The sequence below is a fragment of the Salvelinus alpinus genome, chromosome 19 (genome assembly GCF_045679555.1).
Source record: "Salvelinus alpinus chromosome 19, SLU_Salpinus.1, whole genome shotgun sequence".
Taxonomy (NCBI): Eukaryota; Metazoa; Chordata; class Actinopteri; order Salmoniformes; family Salmonidae; genus Salvelinus; species Salvelinus alpinus.
Window position 1 is genome coordinate 48,546,911 of NC_092104.1, and position 17,009 is coordinate 48,563,919.

The window sequence follows — 17,009 nt, forward strand, 5'->3', positions numbered from 1 at the left end:
TGAGGCCTAAGAGGGTTTTATAAATAAGCATCAACCAGTGGGTCTTGTGACAGGTATACAGAGATGACCAGTTTACAGAGGAGTATAGAGTGCAGTGATGTGTCCTATAAGGAGCATTGGTGTCAAATCTGATGGCTGAATGGTAAAGAACATCTAGCCACTCGAGAGCACCCTTACCTGCCGATCTATAAATTACGTCTCGTTAATCTAGCATGAGTAAAACGGTCATCTGAATCAAGCTTAGTTTGGCAGCTGGGGTGAAAGAGGAGCGATTACAATAGAGGAGCGATTACAATAGAGGAAACTAAGTCTAGATTTAACCTTAGCCTGCAGCTTTGATATGTGCTGAGAGAAGGAGAGTGTACCGTCTAGCCATACTCCCAAGTACTTGTATGAGGTGACTACCTCAAGCTCTAAACCCTCAGAGGTAGTAATCACACATGTGGGCAGAGGGGCATTCTTCTTACCAAACCACGTGACCTTTGCTTTGGAGGTGTTCAGAACAATGTTAAGGGCAGAGAAAGCTTGTTGGACACTGAGGAAGCTTTGTTGTAGAGCGTTTAACACAAAATCCGGGGAGGGGCCAGTATAAGACTCTATCATCTGCATATAAATGGATGAGAGATATTCCTACTGCCTGCTATGTTGTTGATATAAATTGAGCAGAGCGTCGGGCCTAGGATTGAGCCTTGGGGTACATTATCAAAAGCTTTGGCCAAGTCAATAAAAATAGCAACACAACATTGCTTAGAATCAAGGAAAATTGTGACATCATTGATGACCTTTAAGGTTGCAGTGACACGTCCATAACCTGAGCGGAAGCCAGATTGCAAACCAGAGAGAATACTATGGACATCAAGATTCCAGTCAATTATTATTGACAAGTTTTCAAACAATTTTGATAAACAGGGCAAAATAGAAATTGGCCTATAACAGTTAGGATCAGCTTGATCTCCCCGTTTAAATAAAGGATGCACTGTGGCAGCCTTCCAAGCAATGGGAACCTCCCCAAAGAGGAGAGACAGGCTTGGCAATGATAGGGGCGGCAACCTTAAAGAAGAAAGGGTCTAAACCATCTGACCCAGATGTTTTTTGGGGATCAAGTTTAGGGAGCACATTTAGCACCTCGGACTCAGTGACCGCCTGCAGGGAGAAACTTTGTATCGGGGGCAGGGGAAAAAGAGTGAGGAGCAATGGGGTTAGTCACATTAGAAGGGCTGGGAGATTAGGAAATGTTGGACAGGCAAGGAGGCATGGCTGAGTCAAATAGGAATCTGACTTAATGAAGTGGTGATTAAAAAGCTCAGTCATGTGCTCCTTGTCAGTAACAACCATCAACATCAAGGAACACCGGCAGCTGTGAGGAGGAGGGTTTATTCTCCAGGTCTTTAACCATTTTCCAGAACATCTTGGGGTTGACACACAGAGAAAGAACTGCTCCTTAAAGTAACTAACTTTGGCCTTCCGGATAGCCTGAGTGCACTTATTTCTCATTTGCCTGAACAAGAGCCAGTCAGCCTGAGTATGCATGTGCCGAGCCTTTCGGCAAATGGAATTCTTGAGGTGGAGTAACAATGCAAGATCATGGTCGAACCAGGGGCTGAACATGTTTTTAATTCTCATTTTCTTTATGGGGGCGTGTTTGTACACCTCCTTAGCCCCTTCAAGACTGTTGAAAGAGCATTCCAGGTGAAGCTGATTGAGAGAATGCCAAGAGTGTGCAAAGCTGTTATCAAGGCAAAGGCTAGCTATTTGAATAATCTCAAATATAAAATATATTTTGATTTGTTTAACACTTTTTGGGTTACTACATGATTCCATATGTTTTATTACATAGTTTTGATGTATTCACGATTATTCTACAATGTAGGAAATAGTAAAAAATAAAGAAAAACCTTTGAATGAGTAGGTGTTCAAAAACTTTTGACCAGTAGTGTATGTTAATCTCCCAGTGATTTTCTTTTCATTAGGCTGCATTTACTTATGGAGTCAGAGAGGGATTCAGGACAGCCTGCTAAGGCAGAGTCCAGGAAGAGTCAGCACAAAACACCAGGAGAAATTAGGAGCTTTTCTCTTCCCTTATTTTTAAACCTTGAGACAAAAGAGACATGTATGTGTGCCATTCCTATGGTGAATGGGCAGGACAATATATTTAAGTGCCTTTGGATGGGGTATGGTAGTAGGTGCCAAGCACACTGGTTTGACTGTGTCAAGAACTGCAACGCTGCTGGGTTTTTCACACTTAACAGTTTCCTGTGTGTATCAAGAATGGTTCACCACCCAAATGACATCCAGCCAACTTGACACAACTGTGGGAAGCATTGGAGTCAACATGGGCCAGCATCCAGTGGAACGCTTTCGACACCTTGTAGAGTCCATGCATAAATTAATTAAGGCTGTTCGGAGGGCAAAAGGGGGTGCAACTCAATATTAATATTTTGTACACTCAGTGTATAATGCGCTGTGTGCAGCAATTTCTTTGCATTGAATTTCATTCCATTTCCTGAACAAAGGCAGTGACAGAAATGAATAATGACCACAGTACAAAATGGAGAGGCAGAGTCAAAGGGCTATTAGGGATAAATTGCTTAGGCAATTAGGATTAGTCACAGGTCAGATCCTGACAAAAGCCACTCTGACCCAGTCCATCAGCAGAATGGCCATAATGTGAAACACATTTAAATATCAACAGTACTGCCACAGCAGAATATAATTTGAGTAGCACTTGATATACTGTACATCATCAATATTCGGTCTGGTTGGCAGAGAGCGGCTGCATCAACGGTACTCCGACTCAACTTCATGCTTTCTTCAGTCGGGAGTTGCACATGTGTCTGGGCAGCAGCAACACAGGTAGTCTAAACCTTAGCTAACCACCATATACTAAAATATCCACACAAGCCACTAGCCAGGATCCATATATCAGTTAAAGGATGATAAATAATATTTAAGGATTTAAGAGCATTGAAAATCACAATCGTTTTGAGCAGCTGCACCCTTAAAGGTCTGTGCACAACCCTGGTCTGGACTGATATAAAATTCACCAAAGTCAACAAATTTCACATCTGACAGAGGAAATCAGAACCCTTTACATAGATATTTTGTATTTCAGGACTAAGTCTAACCCATACACTGACATTCTCTGTCATTAATCCTACATTTCTCCACCAGCTACTGTACAATTAAGTCATTTTGACCATAGTTTACCTCATGAAAGCCAATGCTTTATCGCCATCCAGTGGTTTTGATGGGAACCTCAGTCTGTTCCCATCTCCAGCTGTCGATGCAGCTGTGGACACTGCTATATCAAAGATAGTTTAGTAAGAAGATATGTCAAAAGAGTTTGTAGGACATCATACCAAGCATCGTTTGATATTTGATTTTACATTTTAAGACCCCTTTAAGTATTACAAGAATATATAAAACAATTATTATTATTATTATAGATTTTTTATCTATATTTTTTTACCCAATTTCATGATATCTGTAGTTACAGTCTTGTCCCATCACTGACTCCCTAACGGACTCGGGGGAGGCGAAGGTTGAGAGCCATGTGTCCTCGGAAACACGACCTTGCCAAGCCGCACTGCCTCTTGACACACTGCTCGCTTAACCCGGAAGCCAGTCGCACCAATGTTTCGGAGGAAACACTGTACAACTGGCGACAAGCGTGCGCCCTGCCCACCACAAGGAGTTGCTAGAGCATGATGGGACAAGAACATCCCGGCTGTCCAAATCCTCCCCTAACCCGGACGACGCTGGGCAAATTGTGAGCAGGCTGCAACACAGCCTGGGATCGAACCCGGATCTATCGTGACGCATCTAGCACTGTGATGCAGTGCCTTAGACCGCAGCGCCACTCGGGAGTCATAAAACAATTATTAGATGAAAAATAATGATGTTTGTCACTAAACAGTCTCCATATATACACTACCGTTCAAAGGTTTGGGGTCACTTAGAAATGTCAATGTTTTTTAAAGAAAAGCACATTTTTTGTCCATTAAAATAACATCAAATTGATCCGAAATAGTGTAGACATTGTTAATGTTGTAAATGACTATTTTATCTGGAAATGGCTGATATTTTATTGAATATCTACATAGGCGTACAGAGGCCCATTTATTAGCAACCATCACTCCTGTGTTCTAATGGCACGTTGTGTTAGCAAATCCTAGTTTATCATTTTGAAAGGCTAATTGATCATTAGAAAACCCTTTTGCAATTATGTTAGCTCAGCTGAAAACTTTTGTTCTGATTAAAGAAGGAACAAAACTGGCCTTCTTAATAAGACTAGTTGAGTATCTGGGGCATCAGCTTTTGTGGGTTCGATTACAGGCTCAAAATGGCCTGTAAATCTGTGGCTATACAGTGGCTTGTGATAGTATTCACCCCCTTTGGCATTTTTCCTATTTTGTTGCCTTACAACCTGGAATTAAAATAGATTTTGGGGGGGTTTGTATCATTTGATTTACACAACATGCCTACCACTTTGAAGATACAAAATAGTTTTTATTGTGACACAAACAATAAATAAGACAAAAAAACTGAAAACTTGAGCATGCATAACTATTGACACAAAGTTCAATACTTTGAAGAAACACGTTTTGCAGCAATTACAGCTACAAGTATCTTGGGGTATGTCTCTATAAGTTTGGCACATCTAGCCACTGGGATTTTTGCCTATTCTTCAAGGCAAAACTGCTCCAGCTCCTTCAAGTTGGAGGGGTTCCGCTTCTGTACAGCAATCTTTATGTCACACCACAGATTCTCAATTGGATTGAGGTCTGGGCTTTGACTAGGCCATTCCAAGACATTTAAATGTTTCCCCTTAACTTCTTAAACCACTCGAATGTTGCTTTAGCAGTATGCTTAGGGTCATTGTCCTGCTGGAAGGTGAACCTCCGTCCCAGTCTCAAATCTCTGGAAGACTGATTTCTGGTTTCCCTCAAGAATTTCCCTGTATTTAGCGGCATCCATCATTCCTTCTATTCTGACCAGTTTCCCAGTCCCTGCTGATGAAAAACATCCCCACAGCATGATGCTGCCACCACCATGCTTCACTGTGGGGATGGTGTCTCGGGATGATGAGAGGTGTTGGGTTTGAGCCAGACATAGCGTTTTCCTTGATGGCCAAAAAGCTCAATTTTAGTCTCATCTGACCAGAGAACCTTCTTCCATTTGTTTGGGGAGTCTCCCATATGCCTTTTAGCAAACACCAAATGTGTTTGCTTATTTTTTTCTTTTGGAATCCACTTCTGGATTCCAAGATGGTGTAGCAGCATGACGTGTTTGTTTTTGTCCCGTGTAAATATTCATTTTTTGTTGTTTTTCTGTATACATTTCAATCTCTTTTTCCATTTTAGAATTAAATATACCTTACTGCAACCCGCCTCACCCAAAGTGGTATGGATCAGCAATTTTTTTAGACCTTATAACTGGAACCTGAATCAGAAGCTAGCCAATTAGCTACTAGCTATTTAGTCATTGTTAGCCACTGCTATCGGTCTTTACCTTTAGCACAGACACCAGCTGCTTTAGCCCGGATAGCCTGGATAATATCTGCCAGTTTGCACAGCACGATATCAGCCTTGAGCATTTCGGACTGCCTTTTTTTTCACTACATCACCGGATTCCTGCCGCAAGCTCTGGACCATTACACCGGATCATCACAGCTAGCTAGCTGCTACTGAGTGGCTATCGTGGATAACGCCCTTGTAAGCACCAGTTATCCTCGAGCTAGGCCCATTCCCCTGGCTAGCAAATGAAGTACATCAACTACAAGACCTCTCTTGCTAATTGGCCTGGATCCTTTGTCGACACAGAGCCCCGCCGATCCATCACGACTGGTCTGCTGACATATTTCGGCCGATGTGCTCTCAACCGGCCTCTGCGTCGTTGATGTCGGTGAAGACCCAGCTACCAGCCCTGGCCCGCTAGCTCTCTCTGAACGCTGTGTTCCCCGCTCACCTAGCGTAGTAACGACTACCGAGTGGCTCCCTATTTCATCCATTGCTGCTCTCTTCCGCATAACACGGTGTCTGCCCGTACTCTCGCTCTCCACGGTAAGCCCGGGAAGTTGGCGCAGGTCTCCTACCTGACTTCGCCACACTCCCCTTTAGCCCCCCCAAGAAATTTTTGGGGCTGCCTCTCTGGCTTCCAGCCACGCTTCCGTGCTGCCTCCTCATACCACCGCCTCTCGGCTTTAGCTGCCTCCAGCTCTTCACGAAAAAGAACCACCCACAAAAACCATAGGGCTTGACTGCACTTGAAAAAAATATAAAAGTTCTTGAAATGTTCCGGATTGACTGACCTTCATGTCTTAAAGTAATGATGGACTGTCATTTCTCTTTGCTTATTTGAGCTATTCTTGCCATAATATGAACTTGGACTTTTACCAAATAGGGCTATCTTCTGTATACCACCCCTACCTTGTCACAACACAACGGATTGTCTCAAACGTATTAAGAAGGAAAGAAATTCCACAAATTAACTTTTAACAACTCACACCTGTTTATTTGTATTTCTTATCGATCCCCATTAGCTGCTGACAAGGCGGCATCTACTCTTCCTGGGGTCCAGCAAAATTAAGTCAGTTCATTCAATTTTAAAAACATAACAATACATTCACATATTTCACAACACACTGTGTGCCCTCAGGCCCCTACTCCACCACTGCCACATATCTACAGTACCAAATCCATGTGTAAGTGTGTGTATAGTGCGCATGGTATTGTGTGCATGTGTATGCATGTGTTTGTGCCTATGTTTGTCTTGCTTCACAGTCCACGCTGTTCCATAAGGTGTATTTTTGTCTGTTTTTAAAATTGAATTTTACTGCTTGTATCAGTTACTTGAGGTGGAATAGAGTTCCATGTAGTAATGGCTCTATGTAGTACTGTGTGCCTCCCACAGTCTGTTCTGGACTTGGGGACTGTGTAGAGACTTCTTGTGGCATGTCTTGTGGGGTATGCATGGGTGTCCGAGCTGTGTGCCAGCAGTTTAAACAGACAGCTCGGTGCATTCAACATGTCAGCACCTCTCATAAAAACATGAAGTGATGAAGTCAATCTCTCCTCCACTTTGAGCCAGGAGAGATCGACATGCATATTATTAATATTAGCTCTCTGTGTACATCCACGGGCCGGCCATGCTGCCCTGTTCTGAGCCAATTGCAACTTTCCTAAGTCCTGAACAGTAGTCCAGGTGCGACAAAACCAGGGCCTGTAGGACCTGCCTTGTTGATAGTGCTGTTAAGAAGGACAACGCTTTATTATTGATATACTCCCCATTATAGCTACTGTTGTATCAATATCTTTTGACCATGACAGTTCAGTTCAATTTGGTCAATTTCCACATTATTTCTTACACAATTTTGTTGAGGTTTAGGGTTTAGTGAAGGATTTGTCCCAAATACAATGCTTTTAGTTTTATAAATATTTAGGTCTATCTTATTCCTTGCCACCCACTCTGAAACTAACTGCAACTCTTTGATAAGTTGCAGTCATTTCAGTCGATGTAGTAGCTGACATGTATAGAGTTGAGTCATCCGCATACACAGAAACTCTGGCTTCACTCAAAGCCAGTGGCATGTCATTAGTAAAGATTGATCAGAGTAATCGGCCTACACAGCAGCCCCGGGGAATTCCTGATTCTACCTGGGTTATGTTGGAAAGACTTCCATTAAAGAACACCCTCTGTGTTCTGTTAGACAGGTAACTTTTTATCCACAATATAGCAGGGGGTGTAAAGCCATAACACATATCTTTTTCCAGCAGCAGACTATTATCAATAATGTCAAAAGCCGCACTGAAGTTTAACAAAACAGCCCCCACAATCTTTTTATCATCCATTTCTCTTAGCCAATCATCAGTCATTTGTGTAAGTGCTGTGCTTGCTGAATGTCCTTCCCTATAAGTGTGCTGAAAGTTTGTTGTCAGTTTGTTTACTGTAAAATAGCATTGTATCTGGTCAAACCCCAATTTTTCCAAAAGTTTACTAAGGGTTGGTAACAGGCTGATTGGTCTGCCATTTTTTTTTAACCTTTATTTAACTAGGCAAGTCAGTGAAGAACAAATTCTTATTTTCAATGATGGCCTAGGAACAGTGGGTTAACTGCCTTGTTCAGGGGCAGAGCGACAGATTTTTACCTTGACAGCTCGGGGATTCGGTTGCAAGTCCAACACTCTAACCACTGCCCCAGGTATCCTATTTTATTTACTATTCTTGGGTAGCGGAATGACTTTTGCTTCCCTCCAAGCCTGGGGGCACACACATTCTAGTAGGCTTAAATAAAAAATATGTCAAATAGGAGTGGCAATATCGTCCGCTATTATCGTCAGTCATTTTCCATCCAAGGTGTCAGACCCCGGTGGCTTGTCATTGTTGATAGACACCAATCATTTTCTCACCTCTTCCACACTCACAATGCTTGTTTTTCATAATTTGGTCAGATATACTTGGATGTGTAATGTCAGCGTTTGTTGCTGGCATGTCATGCCTAAGTTTGCTAATCTTGCCAATGAAAAAATCATTAAAGTAGTTAGCAATATCAGTTGGTATTGTGATGAATGAGCCATCTGATTCAATGAATGATGGAGCTGAGTTTCATTTAGTTTCATTTAATTTCATTTAAGGTGCTACAAAGCTGTTTACTATCGTGCTTTATGTCATTTATCTTTGTTTCATAGTGTAGTTTCTTCTTCTTTTTGTTCAGTTTTGTCACCTGAATTCTCAAATTTCAGTATGTTTGCCAATCAGTTGTGAAGCCAAACTTATTTGCCAGTCCTTTTGCCTCATCTCTCTCAACCATACAATTTTTCAATTCCTCATCAATTCAAGTGGATTTAACAGTTTTTACAGCAATTTTCTTAATGGGTGCATGCGTATTACTAACTGGAATAAGCAATTTAATAAATGTGTCAAGTACATTGTCTGTTTGCTCCTCTTTACACACCATGGACCAACAAATATTCTTTACATCAACAACATAGGAATCACTACAAAACTTATTGTATGACCTCTTAAACACTATATTAGGCCCAGCCTTTGGATCTTTGGTTTTCCTCGATATGGCTACTATATTGTGATTACTACGTCCGATGGATTTGGACACTGCTTTCAAACAAATCTCTGCAGCATTAGTAAAGATATGATCAATACATGTTGATGATTTCATTCCTGTGCTGTTTATAACTACCCTGGTAGGTTGACTGATAACCTGATGTCACCTGTCAGCGTTTCTTCCTGGAGTGTACTACCTGTGGTTGCCACTAGAGAGCACCCTTGCGTTTCCTCTAGTATCCAGGTGACCCTGATTGGGCTTATTGGGATCACCTGCTGGATGACTATTTAGGTTCCTCTGTGGTCTGGGCCAGTTGCTCAGGACTCATGTTTTGTCCAGTGTTCTCATTTGACTGTGCGTTGTTGTCTTGCTATGAAGACCTTAAGTAAATATTCTGAATTTACACTCACCTCTGCCTGCTGTGTTTCTCTGCGCCTGGGTCCAAGTTCGCACTAGCACTATTGTCACACCTGAACCAGGTTGCAGTCACCAGTTACAGTTTGAAGCTTTCTTTTGAGTGGGCAGCCTGATGAAAGCCAGTCAATATTTAAATCACCCAGAAAGTAAACCTCTCTAATGACATCACACACATTACCAATGTTATCCAGATACTGACTGTTAGCACTTGGTGGTCTATAGCAGCTTCCCACCAGAATGGGCTTTAGGTGAGGCAGATGACTTCAACAGTATTTAACATGGTATCCTCTCTAATCTTTACTGGTGCTGAATATTGGCATTTATATGTTTGATGTAAATGTTATAACCTTGCATTGCTACCACTGTATCATCAAAGGTGTTATCTAAGTGAGTTTCAGAGATAGTCAGAATATGAATGTCATCTGTTACTAGCAAATTATTGATTTCATGAACCTACTGATCACTTTTCTTCTGGGTTGCTTGTTTTGATTGCTCAACACGGAAACTTAGCAGCACTCGATGTGCTCATGTTCTTTTTGCTAGTGCAGGGTGAGTTGCACACAGTGGACTTCCTCCTAGGGCACACCGGCTCGGTATTAACAGTATAAATTGGGTTCATAAGCACATGATTACTGCATACAATAAATGTAGGATCAGCAGAGGCATTCAGAGCAGCTAAAGGGACATAAATTATGTTACTTATATTGTGCCTACCGACACCCCCGGTGTAATAATTTTGGAGCAGCTTAATTATGTCATTTACTTTCGCTCCTGGATAGGACATTGTTTTTACACCAGTAGCGGTCACATTTCTTACCATGGAGCTGCCCAAAATCACGGCTGGCGAGAAGGATGAGGAAATCCGCCCACTCCCACGCTTCACAAGATTCAGGCCTCCGACAGATGAAGCCCCGCTCGATCCAGAGCAGGGACGGAAGGTTGCCAATGTTGACTTGGAAATCGTAGTAGTAGGCACTGAGGCCGCAGACACAGGCAACCCCAGCGACGAAGGTGCAGGAAAATCAGGCTCCAGGACGGTGAAACTATTTGCTGTTAGTATCCCCTCCTGGCCTCTCGTTGGGAGTGTAGACTGCTTTACGGGAGGTTGCTGTCTTTGGCTTCTGCGACTCGTAACATGCGACCATCGTTGATTGGCTTTTTCCTCATGCTGTGCTCCTTCGACTGGGGCAACACAGGCCAGTCATATAATGACAAACTACAAAACGGAGATGCATCCAACAAGGGCGAACAGCCACCGGCGTAGAAAATGTAAACATTCCATTCTTGCTTTTTCCCCAGTTTCTTACGTAGGCTGACGACCTGTGTGATCAAGGAAGCCACCTCAAGCCTATAATCCTTGCCATCATTGGAACTCTGAGTGATCCGGTTTGTCTCGAAAACAAAGCGTAATAGATACAGTTCCTACAGAGCTGGAACCATTAATTTATTTCTCCAGACAAAGAGGGCTGCATTGCAAAACTCATCAGGTACCAACTTCATTAGCTTGATAGCTAGCAGCTTAGCATCTCTGTCAAGCAGGCTTCAACCTGTCTGTTAAGCGGGATTCCGGGACAAGAAATAGCGGTCCTAGCTGTTAAAGCTAACCGGGTTGCAGAATCCACGCAAAAACAAGTTCTGTATTCGTATTTAATGAACAGCGATTTTGTTTTAATAAAAAATAACAAACCGAGTGTTTTCCAGCATACAATGTTCAGCTGCGCACTCTGATGATGTACAGTGGTTGCTCAAACTAAAAGTTTTGAGATTATGCTGCGGGATTTAGAGGTAATTGTGGTTTAGTGCGGTACCCTGCGTCACTGCTTCATTTCTCCAGACCAGCGCAAGGTGGAGTTAGAGCACTGATTATGCTTTTGGGTCCCAAGGCGCTAATGTGTCTCTAACTGACAATGAATGGGCGACATCAACCAAATAGGAACTGAAAATTGTGTACGACTTCAAAATTGAATTTCAATTAACTGAATGATGAGGATGAAGAAGGTGATTTAATTTAGAACAATAGTGTAAGAATTGCTATTCCTCTGTCCTACACGCGCACACCCAGAAAAATACTTATTTTTTTGTTACTACTCGTCAGTATTACTTACTAGAACTGTTTTTACACTAAGGTTTTTATTCTAAGAGAAACAAAAATGTTCAATTATATTCCATGATATTCTTAAAATATATGTGTTGACTGAATATAAGTGATGTCTCCTAAATAATTCAGTTGATGGCGCAGTAATTTAGCCTCGGCACCTACATAATGCTGAGTGACTCACTCATTCATGGATTTGGATCAAAATAAATAAGTACTACCATTCTTTCTGTTAGTCTTTAATAAAGACATGTTTTGGTTATCCTGCCTTGTACACCATGTATTATAGTCTCTAAAAGGGAAAATATTACCACCGTCTCTTGCACTTGTCATTTTCCTTATGGATCCATAATGAATTACAATGGCAATAAATATCATTGAATGACAGAACTATTGGAACAAAGTAGGCTAATGAAGGTAAACAAATTGTAGCTTACTGGAAAATACTGTTTCAAAATGAATGGAAGAGGCAAGTGGATGGGGGGAAAAGACAGCATTCAGAGGTCAAGACAGCGCTGCTCTGAGACAAGCATGGGGGCTGGTCTTGATAAATCAATGAGATTTTTTTTTCTTCACTGAATCTCCATTTGGGTATTGGTTAGACTACAATTAGGGTGTGGAAATGTTAGGATTATTTTGCTCTTACTGCAGTACATTATGAGCTGGAGCTGAGAGGATCACCAAAAATAAAGGTAGTTTGGTTTCAGTGCATTTTCTTTAAAAAAAAATTATATAGCCTATCAATGTGTAGGCATACTGTGTAAAAAATGATAATTGTGTACTAAAAACTTGAATGTGTTTTGCAGAGTATACAACCATGCTGAGAACCATCCGTGGAGATCAGTGGACAAGGGCTGGACAACGAGCCGCACCGAATAAACACATGGATCCACAGAATACCACCTGGGATGAATCCCGAGGCAAATGTGCCTTCTTCATCAACATCTTTATGCTTTCGTTAATAAAATTATACAAATACTCTCGCCAGCTTTGACCCATGCCTGGGCCTGCAGGACACAAATGTGTTTGTCAGACAAATCATTGGGTCGAAACTACAGCACAGTACAAAACAGGAGGACACACATGGTTAATGTTCTGAAGAAAAAAAATGATTGGTCATGGCTCCCAAGTGGCACGGTGGTCTACCACACAGACCAGTTGAACAATTCCGTGTGAATCTAAATCCACAGTTACTCATGTGCCATTCTAAGGTAGGCTATATTTTACATACCATTTTATCAGGTCTACTCATTGCATCTGTTTTCTAGCAATAAAGTAAATGATCAAGTTTAATATTCATTAAGTCACAGCATAAATTAAACGTGAGCCTACACAAACGTGGACTATATAATCAAATTAAATAAACTAGTCAAGACCCTGCCATTATTCTTCTCCATGTTTACCTTTATTCAAGACAAAATACACCCAGTTCTCGCATTATTTTTCAACAGGAAAAACAGACTTGGTCAGAAACACTAACTAATTGTAGCTGACTGATTTTCAAGACCCAGCCAAACAAATGTAGAATAACATTCAATACACAAACTTAGGCTACAGGCTACATAAAATAACCTGGTAGGCCTACTCTGTAGCAAACAAAATAATTTGCATAGGCCATAACTGTTTAACTTGTTGCTTCAAAACAGGCTATATTCAGTTCGGCATAAATGAGTAAAGCTTTGCCACAGACATATTTTTGTATGAATTAAATCAGGTAGGCCTACCCGTAGCTCAAAAGTTTGAGCCAATTTTGTTACTGTATTAACTGAATTTCAAGGTTGCGTGTACATGCGCTTTGAATTCATGGCAACTATAAATACGGTTGGCTACGACACACAGCCTGAGCGTTCATCATGCCGATAGAGAAGGCCTGTATGAACAGACATTTCATTTAGACGTTTCTCTCAATGATTTATCCCATTTTTAACGGAGTGGGTGGGAAAGCTAGGACCAGATAGCAGCCTGCCAGCTAAGACAGGTTAGCACTGACTTTGGATTTTCACTGGCATATGAAGACTAATCCCCAAAACGATGGGCTAATGATACAAGAGCTGGTTTTATATGTACGCATTCACTAAAAGGAAACCAAGTCAGTTAGGAGACTCAAGACTAGTATACACCCAGCAGAGTAATTTAAATGCAAGTTGACAACGATGATATGTTAGCACTGACACCATTATCCACAATTCTAGCAACATCCTCATGTACCAACCCCAAACACTCAGAACTACAACCCAGTAAACAAACATCAAGTTTTGATCAACTGGAACCCATTGCACATAATTTGATGCTAAAACAAGTAGGATGCTACTAGCATAAATTTACCTACACTGAGCAAATGTAGCTTGAGTCAAATGGTAATTTAAACACCTTGACCCCTTTGTCAAAACTGGTTAAAGTAAACTCAGCAAAAAAAGAAACGTCCTCTCACTGTCAACTGCGTTTATTTTCAGCAAACTTAACATCTGTAAATATTTGTATGAACATACAATTCAACAACTGAGACATAAAATGAACAAGTTCCACAGACATGTGACTAACAGAAATTGAATAATGTGTCCCTGAACAAAAGGGTGTCAAAATCAAAAGTAACAGTCAGTATCTGGTGTGGCCACCAGCTGCATTAAGTACTGCAGTGCATCTCCTCCTCATGGACTGCACCAGATTTTCCAGTTATTGCTGTGAGATGTTACCTCACTCTTCCACCAAGGCACCTGCAAGTTCCCAGACATTTCTGGGGGGAATGGCGCTAGCCCTTACCCTCTGATCCAACAGGTCCCAGACGTGCTCAATGGGATTGAGATCCGGGCTCTTCGCTGGCCATGGCAGAACACTGACATTCCTGTCTTGCAGGAAATCACGCACAGAACAAGCATTATGGCTGGTGGCATTGTCATGCTGGAAGGTCATGTCAGGATGAGCCTGCAGGAAGGGTACCACATGCGGGAGGAGGATGTCTTCCCTGTAATGCACAGCATTGAGATTGCCTGCAATGACAAGCTCAGTCCAATGATGCAGTGACACACCGCCCCAGACCAAAACAGTGGTCAGATAAAGGAGATGCTGAGCTACAGGACTGTTTTGCTAGCAGACTGGATTCTTCCGATGGCATTGAGGAGTACACCACATCATACGTACATAACCCAACCAGAAGTCATGGATTACAGGCAACATCCGCACTGAGCTAAAGGGTAGAGCTGCCGCTTTTAAGGAGCAGGACTCTAACCTGGAAGCTTGTAAGAAATCCTGCTTTGCCCTCCAACGAACCATCAAACAGCCAAAGCATCAATACAGGACTTAGATCAAATCATACTACACTGGCTCCGATGCTCGTCTGATGTGGCAGGGCTTGCAAACTATTACAGACTACAAAGGGAAGCACAGCCGAGAGTTGCCCAGTGACACAAGCCTACCAGACAAGCTAAATGACTCATATGCTTGCTTCGAGGCAAGTTACATTGAAACATGCATGAGATCCCCAGCTGTTCCGGATGACTGTGTGATCACACTCTCTGCAGCCAATGTGAGTAAGACCTTTAAACAGGTCAACATTCAGAAGGCCTCAGGACCAGACGGATTACCAGGACATGTATTGTATTTGTCACATGCACCAAGTACAACAGGTGTAGACCTTACCGTGAAATGGTTACTTTACAAGCCCTTAACCAAGTTAAGCTAAGTTAAGAAAAATAAGAGTCACAGTTTTAAAAAATAAAAGTTAACACGATAATATTGTCACACCCTGATCTGTGCCACCTATCTTTGTGAATGATTCCTCCCCCTGTGATTGATTCCTCCCCCCACCCCCATCTTCCCCATTATCCCCTGTGTATTTATACCTGTGTTCTCTGTTTGGCTGTTTCCAGTTCATTTCATTCATTCATACCTACCAGCGTTATTCCCCTTGCTCCTGTCTTGTCTATAGTGCCTGTTTTCTAGTTTTCCCAGTTTTGACCTTTCTGCCTGCCCTGACCCTGAGCCTGCCTACCGTCTCGTACCTTTGCCCCACTACTCTGGATTACCAACCTCTGCCTTCCCTGAGCCTGTCTGCTGTCCTGTACCTTTGCCCCGCTACTCTGGATTACCAACCTCTGCCTGACCTGACTCTGAGCCTGCCTGCCGTCCTGTACCTTTGACTGCCCATTTTCAAATGAATAAACTTTGACATTGTCTGCACCTGGGTCTTAGCCTCAAACCTGTTAAAAAATAACATTAAATAAATTAAATAAGTACAGTACCAGTCAAAGGTTTGTACACCTACTTATTCAAGGGTTTATTTGTAAAATAATAGAAAATAATAGTACAACACACTCCCACCTGGCTTGACCATCTCTGGGAAGTTTGGGTGTCAAATTGGGTGTCAAATGAAAGCTAAGAGTCTATAGTTTTGAGAAATTAAGTTATATATGCAGTACAAAAAAAAAAGTTTGGACACACCTACTCATTCAAGGGTTTTCTTTATTTGTACTATTTTCTATATTGTAGAATAATAGCGAAGACATCAAAACTATGAAATAACACATATGGAATCACCAAAAAAGTGTTAAACAAATATATTTTAGATTCTTCAAGGTAACCACCCTTTGCCTTGATGACAGCTTTGCACATTTTTTATTTTACTAGGCAGGTCAGTTAAGAATAAATTGTTATTTTCAATGATGGCCTAGGAACAGTGGGTTAACTGCCTTGTTCAGGGGCAGAACAACAGATTTGTACCTTGTCAGCTCGTGGATTTGAACTTGCAACCTTTCGGTTACTAGTCCAACGCTTTAACCACTAGGCTACTCTGCCGACCTGCACATTCTTGGCATTCTCTTGGCATTCTCTCAACTAGCTTCATGAGGAATGCTTTTCCAACAGTCTTGAAGGAGTTCCCACATATGCTGAGCACTTGTTGGTTGCTTTACCTTCACTCTGCGGTCCAACTCACCCCAAACCTTCTCACTTGGGTTGAAGTCAGGTGATTGAAGAGGCCAGGTCATCTGATGCAGCACTATATCACTCTCCTTCTTGGTCAAATAGCCCTTATGCAGCCTGGATGTGTATTTATGGTCATTGTTCTGTTGAAAAACAAATGATAGTCCCACTAAATGCAAACCAGATGGGATGGTGTATCACTGTAGAATGCTGTGGTAGCCATGCTGGTTAAGTGTGCCTTGAATTCAAAATAAATCACTGACATTATCTACAGCAAAGCACCATCACACCTCCTCCACCATGCTTCATGGTGGGAACCACACATGAGGAGATCATCGATTCACCTATTCTGCATTTAACAAAGACATGGCGGTTGGAACCAAAAATGTCAAATTTGGACTCAGATTTCCACCAGTCTAATGCCCATTGCTCGTGTTTCTTGGCAAAAGCAAGTCCCTTCTTATTATTGGTGATTAGTTGTGGTTTCTCTGAAGCAAATCGACCATGAAGGTCTGATTC